This window comes from Anser cygnoides, chromosome 4 (assembly GCF_040182565.1).
Source record: "Anser cygnoides isolate HZ-2024a breed goose chromosome 4, Taihu_goose_T2T_genome, whole genome shotgun sequence".
In the NCBI taxonomy this organism is placed as follows: domain Eukaryota; kingdom Metazoa; phylum Chordata; class Aves; order Anseriformes; family Anatidae; genus Anser; species Anser cygnoides.
Window position 1 is genome coordinate 67,313,345 of NC_089876.1, and position 16,271 is coordinate 67,329,615.

General features: G+C 41.5%; 1 protein-coding gene across 21 annotated transcripts in view; it reads right to left on the reverse strand.

The window, feature by feature from the left end:
• The window catches only part of ADGRL3 (adhesion G protein-coupled receptor L3), a 535,525-nt gene that overhangs the window by 165,975 nt on the left and 353,279 nt on the right, over positions 1-16,271 (reverse strand). The window lies entirely within an intron of this gene.

Genomic DNA, 16,271 nt, shown 5'->3' on the forward strand with positions numbered 1-16,271 from the left:
GCATTTTCAGCCACATTATGCACATTTCAGCTCCCCTTGCTGGCTCGTTGTTAGTGCGAGGCACCCAACCATCACAAACCCTGGCACACGCAGCATCCCCTGCTAAATGCCAACCCCACTGTACAAGCCTGAAGCTGAATCTCAGCCTTTGCATCTAGCAACACAGAGGAAATATGCAGATTTGTCTTAGTATGTAATTAAACACTGGACAGTGCTGGCTAGCTTGAGATACCAAATGCAGCTGGGGTGGAACACGGAGGTTTGCTCCCTGTGCAGACTTCATGTGTTGATTTTTATATAGACAAATATGTCACCAGCAGGCATAGCTATATCTTCCTAACACGAGATTTATGAAGATAAAAGATTCCATTGCAGAATTGCAAATAAATAAATCATCCAGTAATTCACTTGGCGTGCTCGCTCCTTTTGCCCCAAAGCAAAATACAGGACACATGACGGATCTTTGTACTCGGTGATCAACAAACTTCAACTCTCCCTGGTCAGTCCAGCGAGGACTGCTGAGATTTTCTGATGTTTGCCACCTGCATAGAAAAGCTACAAGCTACAGAAAAAGGCAGAGTATGAAAGAGTCACAAAATAGCTATAGTGCCAGCTAGAAAGGTCAGGAAATACTCCTTGTAAGATCCTCTCTAGGTAGTTAAAACACATGGTTTCTCTGCTTGGTCTAAAAATGCACCTTGGTCCAGGGTGTAGGGCTCAAATCAATCACAAGTACAAGTGCTTTACATTGCTCTGGCAGGACTGAGGAGCCAAACCAGTGCTGGTCAGAAAAACCTGCCCTCTGAAGGAAATTCTGACGTGTGAGGACCTATTTTTGTTATGGACTTGAACACAAAGCTAAAAGTTCTTAAGGACTGTGGCTTTCAAAGAACACTGACTCAGAGGTGACCAAACCTTTCAGTTTCATAGAACTGTTTTTTTTCCCCCTCGGGTAATATTAAAATGTTCCATGTTAAACATAAAATTCAAATAATAAAAAAAGAATAATTAACGTTGCTGAAGGCAACGGTAGCATCCAAGTTACTTGTTTTGATACTTTCCTGCCAAAAAAGGACGAGTGCCTGCCTGCAAAATATTTTGGTTTTATATCAATGGGACATTTTCCAACATAAAAAAAAATAATGCTCTAATGACAGTCCATTGCTGTTCTGTGGTCTAAATGTATATTTTTTTTACTTTTAAGCCCCAGGGTGGCATAAAAAACCTTTTACTGTAATGGAGGAGGATGCTGAAAGCAGCGGTGTCTCAACCGTCCCCATTTGCCAACTGGATGACTCTTTTCCTGCCTGTGAAATTCTGCCTCTGAATTTCCATCAGGCTGACGATCTCTCCTCTTCACAGCCGTGCCTATACTTGGGAGCATCGGAGGTCAACTCAGGAACCTCTGCTTAACAAGTCAAGAAAACATTACGGTGTCAGAGTTTGGACTGAAGTCGTTGCTTCACTACAAACTGTAGGAAGATGTCCAGATTATGAAAATCTGCCCATTCCCTCACAGCTGCTGTCCCAAGTCTTGCTGCGTCGCTTTAGTTTGGGGTAGGCCTTTTGCCAGAGCATTTAATCTTACTGTTGGCCATCCGATATTATCCAACAGAGCCCATGACTGTCATTACTTTGCTACAGTCCTACTTCATGCTAGTCTCACCCAGAGGATCCTGCAGGCAGGAAACTAGGTGAAGTGACGGAAATGTATCAGTTCCCTATACAGTATTTGGAGTACCATGGGGAATCAAACAAATTAATTAGGCCTGCATGGCATCTTGATGTCTGACTAAAGTCAGGGAATCCTACCAAATGCTTTTATCTATCAGAACATGTGCATTGCTTAGGGCAGCTTCATCCAAGGAGAAAAAAAAATTAAACATAAAAAAAAATCCACCACCACCACCAAAAAAACCTCCTGTCTGTAAAGCTACCAAGTATGTCCCTGTCTTCCATGAGAATAAATGTATATTTAGTTAAATCACCTTGGCAACCGAGTCAACTTGCAAACCCTATTTTTCCAAATCTATCTAATTAATGTGCAATTATCTATTTCTATATATACACGCGTACAGACGTATCTCAAATGTGTACAACTTATTGTTGACAGTACTTCCTCCAGCAGCATTAGCTGCAGACTAGTCTATGCTCAGTGTCTGATTTCAGCTGCCGAGAGATGAAGCCTGAATACCAAACAGGCCTCAATAAACATCTCAGAGATGCGGGGATGGCTTTTACCAGGCAAGTAAAAGGGCCCTCCAGATGCCTGTCCAAAAGAACTGTCCTGCTGAAGCAACACAAAGCCTTTCTAGAGAAGACTTCAAGTCAGGTTCTTCGTCTCCTGAAATTTAGAAACGGGGCTAACTTTGACCTTGAAGCACTGCTCATAAAAAAAAAAAAAAGCAGTGTATTTCAGTAGACTACAAATCCAGGTACATAAAAGTCTGTAAAGACAAGATGATTTTTTTCCTTAATTCTTTGAAATTGCCTGAAGATTTTTCTTTTCTAATAACTGGATCTATTTTTTCAGGCATTCAGTAGAACAATCTTTATGTTGTTAATAAACACATTTGTCTAATGAATATCTCTTGGTAATCTTGCCTGTAATTCAGGAAACCCAAGTGCAGATGAGATAAAAATATGCACATACTAAAAGCTCAAATTGAAGAAAAAAAATCAATTCAAAGTTAAATTACCCATCTTAAATTTCAGTATAAATGCTACTAGAAATACCGAGTTCTTGAACTTCAATTAATCTGTAGCTATTAAGCCAGAATGGAAAAGGATTCTTCAGAGCATCAGAAGGGAAGCTGCACAGAGCTCAGGCCAGCTCGTGGCTGGACGTCACTATCGCTTAAACTACCATTCATGGCTCCACTGGGCTGTTTAACTCGTGCTTCTCTCAGACTCCTTTGGGTTTCTTTTTTTTTCCAGGCATCCGCGTGTGACTGCCTGCATGTGTGTGGCACACATTTTCCAGCTTCACTTCTCAGGGATTAATTGGCAGAAGTGCTTGTCATGGTTAAATAATTTTATTTAATTTGCACTGTGTGAAGATATTTGGGCAAAAGGGAAAAATAATTAAAATTTAATTACTTTTTTTTCCCCTTTATAATGAGAAACAGTTGCATTCCTTGGAGACTCAGTTAGGAATAGAACATCACTCATTTTTATTGTTAAATATGCAATTTAAAAAAAAAAAATCAATCATCAATCTGTTGTAGGAGAAGAGTGACATGTAGCCAAGCCTAGAATAGGTAAAACACATTTCTAGAATCAACAACAGCTTAGGTTTATTAGGATACTTTGGGGACAAGGTTACATCAGCATCCCATAGAGAAATTTTTAGGGGACTTTCACACAGTTTCTAGGTAAATAAATGCATACATACAAACATACTTTTACCGAAGGGCTCAGAGATGTCTCTTCAGTTAGTCACACCAGCTACGGGAAGTGCTACCCCCAATGATAGGTCAGAGGCTTTGCCACACATGTTAAGAAATTTCATGAAACTTGACAACCTCTCATTTTTTCTAGTTTCAGGCCCATCTCAGGCATGAATACTTCTGATTAAAGAGCTCACCCATTGCCAGACGCAAGCCTTGCATTTTCCCTGGCTCTCTGCTTGATCCCAACAGCTGCAGCCACTTTTGGCACGACCTGCCAGAGCTAACAGACAACCTCTGCAGTAAGATTCACCCACAGAGATGCCACGTTGGCATCCTTGGCTGGTCCCAAGCTACACGGTAGTAGATAACCATACAAATCAACCAGTGCATCTGCTCCCTCAAAAGCTCTTCACCTCCAAGAGAAGAAGCAACAAACTCCTCTAAGCTCCTCCAGCAGCACCACGATGCCAACCAGGTCTCTGCAACCCATGCACAGCAGCAAGACTTACGTTTAAACACGAGTCAGGAAGTTTCGGGTGAACCCCCGGTATGCACAAACCCAGGTTTGCTGTTTCAGCATCCACAAGACTTCCAGGGGAGATGGATTAAAGAAATGCATGCTGCATTTTTTAACAGGTATTCCTTTTGCAAATTAAAATCAGCTTTCAAATTAGAGCATGGAGAGGACAGTAATGTCTCTGTAACTAAACTGTCACCATTTTTTACAGATCTAGATCTACTCTCTAAAGCAAATACATTTGTCATTGATAAATGTCAACTAACTGTAGAGAGAAACTATTCCCCAAATCCTCCCCCCCAAGTCTGGAAGTAACAAGGGGGAGCAAATTCATTGCCGTGCTTAAGACCATGGTTGGGCAATGCAACGGAGCATATGCTTACTGCCTTCCACATCCAAATACAAGGCACCACCTTGTGCACCAGCTAGTCCCCAAGCCATTTAAGGGTCATTTTGGCTCGTTTGGATATATATTTGGCCACAGTTGATGCATCTGCTGCCAAATGCATTGGGGTGATGGCATTCAAATGTGCACAAGAGCACTGTGGTCCCAAATTTCGTTGTTAAGGGAAGAGAGGACTTGCGTAGCACTCCTTGATAAATGGTCATTTTAATGTTTCTTCTTTCCAACAGAAAAGTGAGAAAGAGGGGGTAACACACCAGTTTTCACAGTGCTTAACGTAATGAAACCACAAGCCTAGATGAAGCCTCTCTCAGCTACCGTAGGTTTCTGGTGGTCAATAACCATAAAGAAATGCCCAAAGGTGAAGCTTACCCAGAATATCACAAAATACGGTGTTAGAATGAAAAAATACATTATTTATATAGTAATATCACAGTATAACAAGTGAGACATTTTTTAGTGCAGCCAATTCACGATTTCATATTAAGGAAATGGCAACCTCTTTCCACCAGAAAATGCTAATACATGTTGACATGAAAAACCCAGTGTGACTCTGCCCGTGATATAATTTAATGGCCATTTCCCAAAGTGCTTCTTCTATCCTCTGTGGTTCACTTCCTTGCCTGTCTTTTACTCAGTATAAATACAGGCTCCTTTAAACAAAATAAGTGGGGAAAACAAAAGGCAATAAACCTGAAGCAACAATCAGAAAACCCATTTGGAACTAAATCTTCCAATACCTTATGGAAAAACTGCTGGAACGAGTTTTTGCCCTTTCCAATGGACAGATGTTCTCATCAACGAGAAAATTAGAACTTGATGACAAACTCTGAGGTTTAAATGTCACTCCCTACCACACTGGTTCAAATAAAAATGGAAGTGGCATTAAGAGAGCAGTATGCAAGCACTGCAGACTGGTAATTTCTTCTAATTAAAAAACAGAGTTTACAGAAGCATTTAGCGACGCTCATCATAAAGAACAAATCCGAAAGTAGAAGGCTCCTTTCTTGTTTTCAGTGCCCAGCAAGCTACTTTGCCACTGCTAGTGAATTACTTTTCTCAGTCTATTCAGGAATTTCCAACTCAACATAAGAAATTTCTAACACCTTTAAAAAAACATAATCTCAGAGCTACCAGTGACTCCTGCAGAAGGCAACCTCCTGAGCACTGGGTGAGTAAGGTGCAAAGTGTGTAATTCAAGCAGCACTTCTGTGACTTTTACACATAATGCAAAAAGGTACAATTGGATTCAATGGCTGGGCAGTACAACCAAACATTTCTAATACAAGTATTATTTTACTTCTGTAGCATGGGAGAGAATACCCTCACAAGAAATGCACCACTCGAAGTGCCACACTGGTTGTCTCTTGGAGCCTGGGTGCCCTTTCTGGAAGACACACTTTAGTTAAAGTCAAGTCATTAGGCTCACTCCAAAAGGAAGCAGATGAAATCCAATCGAATGCATTACAGAGGTCAGACTAAATGAGCTAATGGTCCCTTCTGGTCTTAAAAAATCTATTAATCTAATTTAATTCTCTGTTCTACTCTTCATACCAGAGTCAATTTAAACTCATTTATACAAAAAGAACACATTGCAGTGGCCTTACACAACACGCCATGCTCTCACCATACACTTTTCGGCTACCCAAAAGCTTCGCATAGTTCCCACCAAGCTCAGAAGGAGGCTTTTGTCGTTTATCTGCAAGGAGAGCTTGTATTTACAAGGAAGGCACCAGGCAGAGGACCCTCTCCCAGCCCAACACTGAATGAATCTCTAACTTGTATGTAGTGAATGCATCAGAAACTTTCCTGAGCGCTTTCCACCTTGGCTTATTTGACTGGCGTTCCTCACTTGCCCTGATCATTGCCGTGGTGAAGAGAATGATACTTTTACCAATAAAAGCAGTTCCAGGTGCTCTAAGGGTATTCCTAGTAACATAATCAACACTGGACCAACAGAATACTTGGCAGACACTGCCCAGTAAGAAAAACAAGAGCTTAGGTGGAGAGGGTCAAAAATATTCATTGATCTTACTGAGGTTCCCACCTATATATACCCAAGCTCCAGTCAAGCAAAGAAATTTTATTACTTCTCCCTCAATAAATAAATAAAAAAAATCATTCTTTTTCTTCTTCATTCTGCCTTCCCTCTTGTAGCCTCAGCACTCACAGAACTGTTACCAGTCATTTGCTTAATTCAGCAGTACAAGAGCAAAAAACACCACGTGAGTTCAGGCTGACCAACCCTGGCAAGCCTCAGCATCCTTCATGCATGCTTTAGACAGAGGAAATAAATTAATGCAGTTAGGGGGACAACTGAATTTAAGGCCAATACATGGAGGCTCACAAAAGTTCTTCTTCACATGGTGTGTTGGAAATATGCTACCAACTGACTAAGGAATTCTTCATCTTTGCTGGCACATCTCTACTTGTTGCCTTTACTTTTTCTCTCCATCTGCAGCACACAACAAAACCCTCCCCTGGCCCCTTCCCCGTGTCCATCTTAAGCACCAGCAGATGCAAAAGCAATGCAGAGCTGTCTGCTGCCTGATCTCCCAAGTGGCTGTGCCAATTTATTCCAGCTATTTGAGACAACCATGAATGGCACCCCAGTAGTTCTGCACAGACTGGTATAAAGGCAGCTGATATTCCCATCTTCTGTAATGGCCAATGTAAAAATTCCTCTAGTTTTCAGCTCTGATATTTCGTTGCTTCCCTCTCTCCCAGCCCTTTTGAGCCTGAAGCACCTGGTACTTTGTGAGGACACAGACCTGAGTAGGTATGTAACATGAAACATTTGCTTATTCAGTGCCAGTCCTTTTAAATTGTCTTTTATGTTTCACTGAACGTACCTTAAGTCCTGTTTCCTCTCAGCGCATTTTAATCAAGGAAAAATCCTATTACAGTGAAGAAATCCTGTTGCAGAGAACAATCACTGTGTTGTTTTAATGGATGCATCTCTTTCAGCTAAGCCTTCATCATCTGCTTTGCCCCCCAGTCATAAGCACACCCTTGAAAAAAGCCTTTTCAGAACAAAAATGCAGGGCAGATACTGTGACTCAGTTTCACATGGGCAGTCACTATTTGTTTCAGCTTACAATTTATATTGTCCTCTTCTGATGATTTAGACATGAATTAGGAAGTCAAAGTGCCCATTCCTTCCAGGACTCGTTCCTGAAGTCCAGGTCCAGACTCCCACCAACTTTGGAGGATTTATCTAAAGAATGGCTCTCCAGGAACTTAGGGATTTTGTTCCAGAAACTTTTTTGTTGTATTAACCTTTGCCTGTACATGCTTGGAAGACTGCTTACCGCAAACAAATGAACACTGTTTTATTCTTGCTTTCTTCATTACCAATTCTCTTGATTTAACATAGTCACTATGCCAAAATGCACTTCAGGAAGATATGCTTCAAAGTGTCCTTTTTTTTTAATTTATTTTTTTCTAGGCTTTGCCAGTCTTCCCATGTCAGGTTGTTGACAGCATCACTTACTAGCATTTCACAGCCCTTCATGGCTGGTCCCACTTCTCCAGAAATGTGAAGATCTACAAACCAACTACCAAAACTCTTTTTGCATGTTCAATGTAAATTCAATAATTTTCCTATAATCAACCCATCAATCCAACCCTACCATGAGAGTTCAGGTGGATTTCTGAGTATTAGGCTGACCTTTGCACTCCTCATATATCCTTTGGGTGCTTTTCATCCCTGCAGTTATACCTTAGGTGTCTGGAAAGTTTACTTGCTGCTACATCTGAAGGATGTGGAGATGCTAAGGGCACAGCTTCCTCGAGTCAAGGGAAGGCTCTGTAAAGCCTCCTTCAAAGGTTCACTAATTTTGTAGCTTACTCCTAAAGACCTTTTTTACTCCTCTTTAACCTGAGTATCAAGGCCAGCATCCTGAAAAGCATCCATTGCGTCCTCTGCTTGCTTTGATTCTAAAGCAGAAAGCATCAGGGCATCTGCATCTGCTTTTTTTGGCCTAAAAAGAGGAAAGAAAACCTGGCATGGCAGCACTGCGGAGTGCTGGCGGCACTGAAGAAGTTAATTAGCAACGCTGCACAAGGCTTCAGGAGACGAGTCTTAATAAGTGGTGCTAAAAATATTACAGTATTCATTTCCAGAACAAACACAATCAGTGGTAGACAAGCGAGGAGAGCCATGGTGGAGGTATTTTCAGTGGGGAGCAGGAAAAAGGCTGCTCATTGAAAAAATACAGTAGCAAAAAAAAAAAAAACAAACAAGCTGGCACACGAAGAAGGCAGCCTTGTCCCCATGTCCTGAGCCAAGCGAGTAGCTCTGCAGCCACACCAGAGCAGAGCTGCAGGGAGCACAGGGTGTTTGCACCCTATGGGGTGAGCCACGAGGAATTAGGTGCAGAATTATAATCTAAATCGAGAGGGCAATGCATTGAGAAGAAGCCTGGCAGGTTATACTCCTCTTCTAGGGTGAGAGGAGAGGATCTGGTAAATGTGACAGCTCAAAAATGGAATATTGTGGAGTCCCTCACTGGGCTGAACCCCCAGCCCCATGCAGACCTCGTTCCTTGCAGCCAAACCAGAGAAACCTGCTGGCCAAGGGCTAAATGCTGCATGTCAATAAAAACTGCATGTGAAAATGCAACACTTTAGTACTTGATGCAATCCTTTCCTCCTGCAAAAGGCTGTCTCGGGTGTTTGCTGTGTGTCGCCTCTTCCCCTGCTGCTGGCAAACCGCTCAAACTGCTCAGTCCTGCCCCTGAGATAGCTGGGTTTGGTGCAGAGCGTTTGCATCAGGCCGATAAGCTGTGCTGGATGGTAGTGCAACAACCTAGTGGTCTCGAATGTAATGAAACGACAATTAATCACAACTCCAGGCTGGTGCCTAAAGTCAAGCAGCTTGCTGCAGAAATGGAAAAGCCGCTATCCTTCACACACGTTTAATGTCTTTCTTCCCTCTGAGACCACCCCGCTATCTCCAGCAGTACATCCAAAAATCACTGGCCTCCTTTTGTTTTGAAGCTTGAAAGTCAAGTTTCGCTTAATCATTTCTTTCTCACTGACCTTCCTCTATCCCAACCCATGCTGGCTGCCCACCAGCCCAGTCCCAAAGCACTCCAGCTTGTAAGCCCCCAGGTAGAGGACACGGACACGTCCCAGCCTGTGGGGAATAGGAGCTGTGACCTGCGTGCAGATTTTATGGTAAATTCCCATATGGTTTGCAACAGGGACAACTCAACTCCAAAGAGATATAGCAGCAGCCCAGTTTAGCTCCCCAAGGGATTAGTTCTGCTGTAACATCTTCTGAGGGTGGCTTAAATAGGTGCCCCAAAGAGGACTTCTCTGCCTCTGCATGGTAAGGCTGCCTCCCATTCCACACCCACTGAGAGAAGTGTGTTGTTATTTAGGAGAAGGGAGCAACCACATATTTATTCGTACTGGAGAGGCAGTGAAGATACTCCCGCTGTGCTAACCAAACAGTATTAATATTTATGAAATGCTCCACAAAGGGAGTATTTTGAAGCTGAGGAATCTTGCATTTTAAGTTTTCCTTTTTTTTTTTTTTTTTTTGAAAAGATAGAGGAAGGAGCTCAAACTTCAGCTTTCTTGGTAAAGGGCAGAAATCACTAATTTTAGAAAAGTGTCCAGTGGTATGATGCTTTGTTATTTTGTAATCTAACACTGCTTTATAAAGAGGAAAAAAAATAAACAGGACAAAAATGAACAGAGAGATTAGGCCTCAAACTGGTGAACGAACATGGTTTGTGCACTTCTGGATCCCAGTGTATCCCAGTTAGGTGAAATATCCCCCTGTCCTTCTAAGCTTAATGTACTGCCTGTCCAACAAATGTAGGTTGAGATGCCAGCTTTGTTATAAAAGATGAAGAGTCTCTGTGCTGCTTTCCTCACCTCAGAACTTAGACACGTCTTTCTATCTTGAATAGCAAAAAGGGGACTGAAATATTTATAGAATAAATGGGACAGGCATATATGTGCAAATAGTGAAGGATAAAAGCCAAGACTCCAATTCATGATATGAATTAGCAAAGGTTGCTGAAAGCAAGGGCTGATCTCTCCAAAAACCTCCAGCAACACTGTGCAACCAGCAGCTGTCACTGTAAGCAACGAAGAGGAACGGGAGTGAGAGAGCTAGGGATGCTCCTAGATGGGAGGAAAGCAACTGGAAAATAAAAACACAGGAGAAGCTGCAATTAAACACTCAGCAGCTCCCTAAAAACGGTCCTTGTCTGCCAGGAGAAGCTGCTCACCGAAAAGGCTCAACTGGCCTTTTAAAATGCAGCCTGGATTCAACTTCAGAGATGCTAAGCATGTCTTATCGCAATGGGATCTCGGAGCGATAGCAATTCATATCCTGTGCACAAGTGGGGTTTAAGATTCGGCAGCCCTTTTGATGCATTTCCCAGGCAAGGATGTATGGCATTAAAGGCGAGCAGTGCAGGAAGCTGCTCTCAGCTACCTATTAGCACGTGACAGCTTTGAAACGTTCAAGATCCTCTGCCCACTATCCACATTACTCAGCTGTCAAAGTAAAGGCCTCAGATTTATGATGTGAAAATTACATTTTAACGAGGTGTCATATGTGTTTAAAGTTCTTATTCATCACCATACCGCCACATCTTTTACCCAAGACACAAATGCACTTAATTAGCATATTATAAGGACGGAGGGTTCACCTTATCTGCATTGTAAAACTGCTTTAGGAAAAAAAAATAAAACACATCACCCTTACCGAATAAAATGGTTGCAATCACATGTCAAGAGAGCATCCTGCAATATTTAAGACAAACGTGAAGGATAAAAGTTTGACAGGCACCCTCTGAGGTTTTTAAAATATCATAGATATGGATGGAAGGCTCACATCACATTTCATTACCAGACTGGCACTCCACAGTGTTAATATGCAATATAGGAAAGCCACTTAAGCACAAAGAGGCTGTATTATAAGTCCTATATCATGACACTATCTTTCTTATATATAGGGCATATTTATTTATTAACTTCTTACGGCCATTAAATAGCCAATATTGTATTTCCAGGGTCTCCTGGACATAACTTAATGGGAAGAACAAAATGTCTCCTCAAAAGTAGTAGGTCTGCATTTTCTTTCCCGCCACAGAAAATAACTAGTGGCCTAAATGGAGCTTTACCAGCAGAAGATAGCTACGGCCAGGCAATGATTGCAGCACTTCCCTCCCCACTGCCACACGCTCCAGTTCTACCATCCATGTGCCTGCAAAGAGCTCCGTCATCACCAAGTGTCACTGCAGATGGCTGCCACAAAACCCAGATCCCAAACGCGCACATAGGGGTCCTTATCTTGGTGCCGATTTATCTCGAGGCCTTACTGCAGCTGCCCAGGGAACTAACAGGAGCTATGTGTGCCCTGCTGAGGGGGTTGCAGGGAAGCCTGAAGCTTTAGAAAGCCACGGTCGTGCCCTGCCCAGAGAGGCCACGTACCCCTGGCCTCCACCAAAGCCCTCCTGTCAGGCTCCGCCACTTCAAAACACCCCTCCGCCAGAACGCAGCCTGACAGACCGTGCCTTTATAAAAGGTTACTGGTATAAATTGCACTGCAAATACTACCTTAGGGCAGATCCTTAATCACTCCGTGCCATCAGAGGGAGGTTGGGGTTGAAAAGGGTTGTGGCTACGGCTGCTGACCCCGTGCCACAGCACTCAGTGACACGTGTGTGTCACGGCACAGCCGCCCCCATCCCTGCAGGGTACAGCACCGGGGTGGGCACAGCGGGTGCTGGCGGTGTGTCACACCGCACTGAGCGGCCATCTGCCCCAAAAAGACCACTGAGAGAAAATCCTCGGCTCTGGGTTTCTTCACAGCTGAGCTATGGGACAGGGCTCCCCGCTCTTTACCTCTGGCCTGAAGGGACCGGGCATCCTGAGCTCCCTCACAGGAACAGCACTTCAAACCTTTAGAAGACAAAACTTTTCCTCTGGCCTATCTGCCACTGGAAGATACTGGCCATTCGGTGCTGGGCTGGGAGCTGTGGAGAAGCCACGAGGCGCTTGTTTGTATGCAGCGATGTGAGGGAGCGCAGGATCAGAGCTCTCAGCTTTTTGGAGAGGAGGATTTGTTGATATTTTCCTGAGTTTGTTTATGCAGACTGTATCACAAGTGGGTGATGATTAAAATGGGTAACTCTGGTGAATATTAAGATTGATTAGGTTGTAGAGAATTTTTCATTCTTGTTGATACAGAAAGGTTTACCTCTCTGCACATCTAGTGGGGTACAGAAAACATCAACCCGAACACTCTCTGGGTTAAGCATCTTGAAGCATGTGACAGAAAATGCTTCTAGATTTTCATAGGTATTCCCACTATCTCATCAAATCAGCAAACTCAATAGCAGCTACACAAGAAAAGAAAAAAAAGAAGAAGAAAAATAACAACTCAGGAGCATTTATTGAGAAACACCTTCAAAAAAAAAAAAAAAGACTAACTTTTAGAGGCCAAAAGCTGAAGGAAAAATGCTTCACAGATTTTTGTTGCCTTCAGGTTCACTTCTCGAAGTGACTGGTTTCATAGGGGTTTGCAGGCAATTAGGAGTATTTACTTTCAAAACTGCTTTTGTGATAACTGAAAATAATCCCAGGCAAATCCAAAAATTCAAAAGGAAAAGAAAAAAAAATGGGGCAAATCCTTAAAAGGCACTGTTTTCAATTTTTGAGAAAAATTAACACTTGGTTTAATTCAATCCAGAGCCCTGAATTGCTTCTAGGTCAGATGAATCCAGCTTTGTAGCTCACCTAAGATTTTAGTATTTTTTTGTCTTTCCTTGTATCTTTAGCTGCTACAGAAGCCAAGCACAGAAACTTCTCATTTTGACACATTTTCTGTGAGATGTAAAAGCCCATTTTTTCAATCAACAAGTTAGAAAAGCTCTATGACATTGAAGATCTCACAAATGCACCAAACCTACTTGAATAAATAGACCTCTAATTAAAACATACAGAAAATGTTTAATCACTGTGAAGAGTAAGAGGATACGATCTCTGCCTTTCCTGTAAGACAAAAGACTTCTGCCTCCTCCCAGTTTCCCTGGACAATCTGGGAAAAGACTAAAAATGTTTGACTCTAAGTGAATTGGACCCTCCAGCACCTGTTTTTTTATTTCACATATCCTTGAAATGCATGATGCTAGAGATTTCAAATATGTTTCAAATATGTTACTGGCTATTTTGGTTGCTAAATACATCACTTTTCTTGTTACGATCAATGCTTTTGGTTTTAAGAGCTCTGTTTCTAAAACTTCACCCTTAATTGTTTTTTAACAACCAATTTGTTTGACCCATCAATTTTACAATCGTTCTTTTATTTTCTAATTAAGCTGATATTGTTTACATATTTTGTTACTCAAACTGTAAAGCTATAGATAGTAGCTGCAAAAAGCATTCTCTGAACATTACCTTGCTCTACAGAAAGTGAGAAACAATGGCAATTTTGAAAGAGGGAGAACATATTCACAGTCCACTATTTGTAAAAATGAATAAATAGATAAAAGAATATTAAAAATATGTCCTGGGTTTTCACTGCTTTCCCAGTGTTGCAGTGACTCCTGTTCTGCTCTTCGATGGAAGCACCATGATGGGTTTAATCCAGCCATATATGTAGTATTATATATGGAGCAATGCAGCATGAAATTTCACATTAGCCATAAAATGTGTTGCATTGGATCCTGAACTCAGTAAAAAAAAAAAAAAGAATCACACGGACCTGGTCTACCAGCTCCTCTCTACAAAAGAAATTGGTGTCGAGCAAGTGTTTGCTCACCTATCCAATTCAAAATCAGTGCTTCTGTTTCACTGACTAGCAAAATAATGTTCCCACTAATCAGGCTGTGCAGGTAATGGAGCAGTGAACTGCCTCTGCAAAGATATTTTTCTTCACTTTGAAATGCCGTGGCCCATTTGAGCTGTCTAATCGAAAATTTCACTTTCTTTCAGAGCAGTCCTCTCAAAAGTCCTGTAAACCCGTAAAACAGTGAGGTAATGGGATACTAACACAGTTCTGCCAAACAGGAAATCCCAGCAACTTTCAGAAAAGAGATATGCATGTAAAATTCAGCTTCATGCCCACATTACAAAGCTATCAAAAATGAACGAAAGGAACATCCGAGAATGCTTACCAGATTCCTTGACATCAACTTAACCCTCTCCTTTCCAACATCAAAAGCCAGTATCTACCTCAGCTTTCCATTGTAGTCACTGTTGGGTTTTACATTCTCATCCAGACATCAGCGAAATTAAAGGGGCAAACAGAATGACATGGGGATACATCAAAGCCTTACACCTAACAGATTTCCATACCTCTACAAGATTTTCAGCTGCCCTCACATCTCGCCAGCTTAGACTCCGTTGGGAAAATGGGATGTGGTGAAGGCATTTAGTTTTTTCACCAAAAAAGTGCAGATTTGAGTTTTTCATTGATTACAGCTTTTTTATTAAAGATGCTATTACTGAAAATGGTCACCGTATGAAAACGGAGTAGTAGAGAGTCCACTGTAATACCTGTAAATGATTCACTGAAAAGGAGAGAAACCCTGTGAAATAGAAGGGATGCAACTGATTTTCAGTCCTTGGGGATAACCAATAACTCACAAATTGCTCTGCTTCACTCCACCACTCAGAAAGTACATGCTCATCATTAAGCTGGGAGAATGAAAAGTATTACTTCATTTTTTGCTCATCTGAGATCTTGCAGAGGTCAACAACATTGAAAGGGTCCTTGCTCTTCCCTTAACAGTCACTTGGGCTTGTTCATTTGCCTCTTCATGATATCTTTCTCCTCTTCCTTACATTTTTGTATAAAATTGGAAATTCACTGCTCATTTACTACTTCTGTTCCACCCCTCCCCAGATTTTCGTATCGTCAGTTTCTTTCAGCATCTCTTTCTTTTTTCTTTTTTTTTAATATGGATGACATGCTGCACAAAGGAAAAGAAAAGGTCAGCAGCAAAAACCTCTTTGCTCGTCTTTTGGCAATCTGAAGCTTTGAATCCACTGATCTGCTTCCTAGTATTTCTTATTATCAAAAAAGAATATTTTTGGCATAACCATGTTACTAACCAAGTAGTTTACAGTTTACATTATATTTCTTTCACATTCCTTTTTCAGCATTTCTGAATACACAGTCCACCACAAGAAATACCTGATAACTCTGACTAAAATATGTTTATGTATAGCAGTAATCATTTGAAAGATATTGAGCTAATACAGTTTGGAAATTCTTGCACCATCAAACAAGTCTGACCACAATTTAGGCTAAGTCATGGTACTAATCAAGTAGCAACTGTAACCACAATAGTTGCAAAATGATGAAGTTGGTAATCTTTAGTGACTATAACCCAAATAAGTAATTACCAGTGTAATTTATGACACGGAAAACACATGAGAAAGCTGGAAATCCTCTGAGGACTGGATATTCCTATCTTAGAGAAAGTATTCTAAGACATAGACCTGAACGAAATGGAGGGGAAAAAAAAAAAAAAGAAGAAGAAAGAAAACAAAAGAGCAACTTTAAAGAAAGGGAAACAAACCAACAGTTTGGTAGATTTTGTTGTCAGTTCCTCTCCTGACTCTAAAGATACACTTGTGGGTGCACGCTCACATGCGCAATTATTGTTGGCTTCTGTAAAAGGCCCAGACTCCCCCAGCTTAATGGAACTAACTCATTTAAACTAGCTGGCAATTTGCCCCATGCTGTTTGCAGTGACAGCATCTTCCATGCTTCATTTTGCCAAAATTCCTGCAGAAGGGATGATCATCTTATGTATGGAGCAAAATTCAATTAAGAAGAAAATAGTGTTACTATTCCTGTGATGTGAAAAAGAACATGGACATTTGGAGACTGTTTTGGGTTAGTTATGGGTAGCACACTCCTTTCTCTATTTTGTTTCAAGCTAAGATGTTAAAAATACATTCTGCGTGTATTAACGACTGA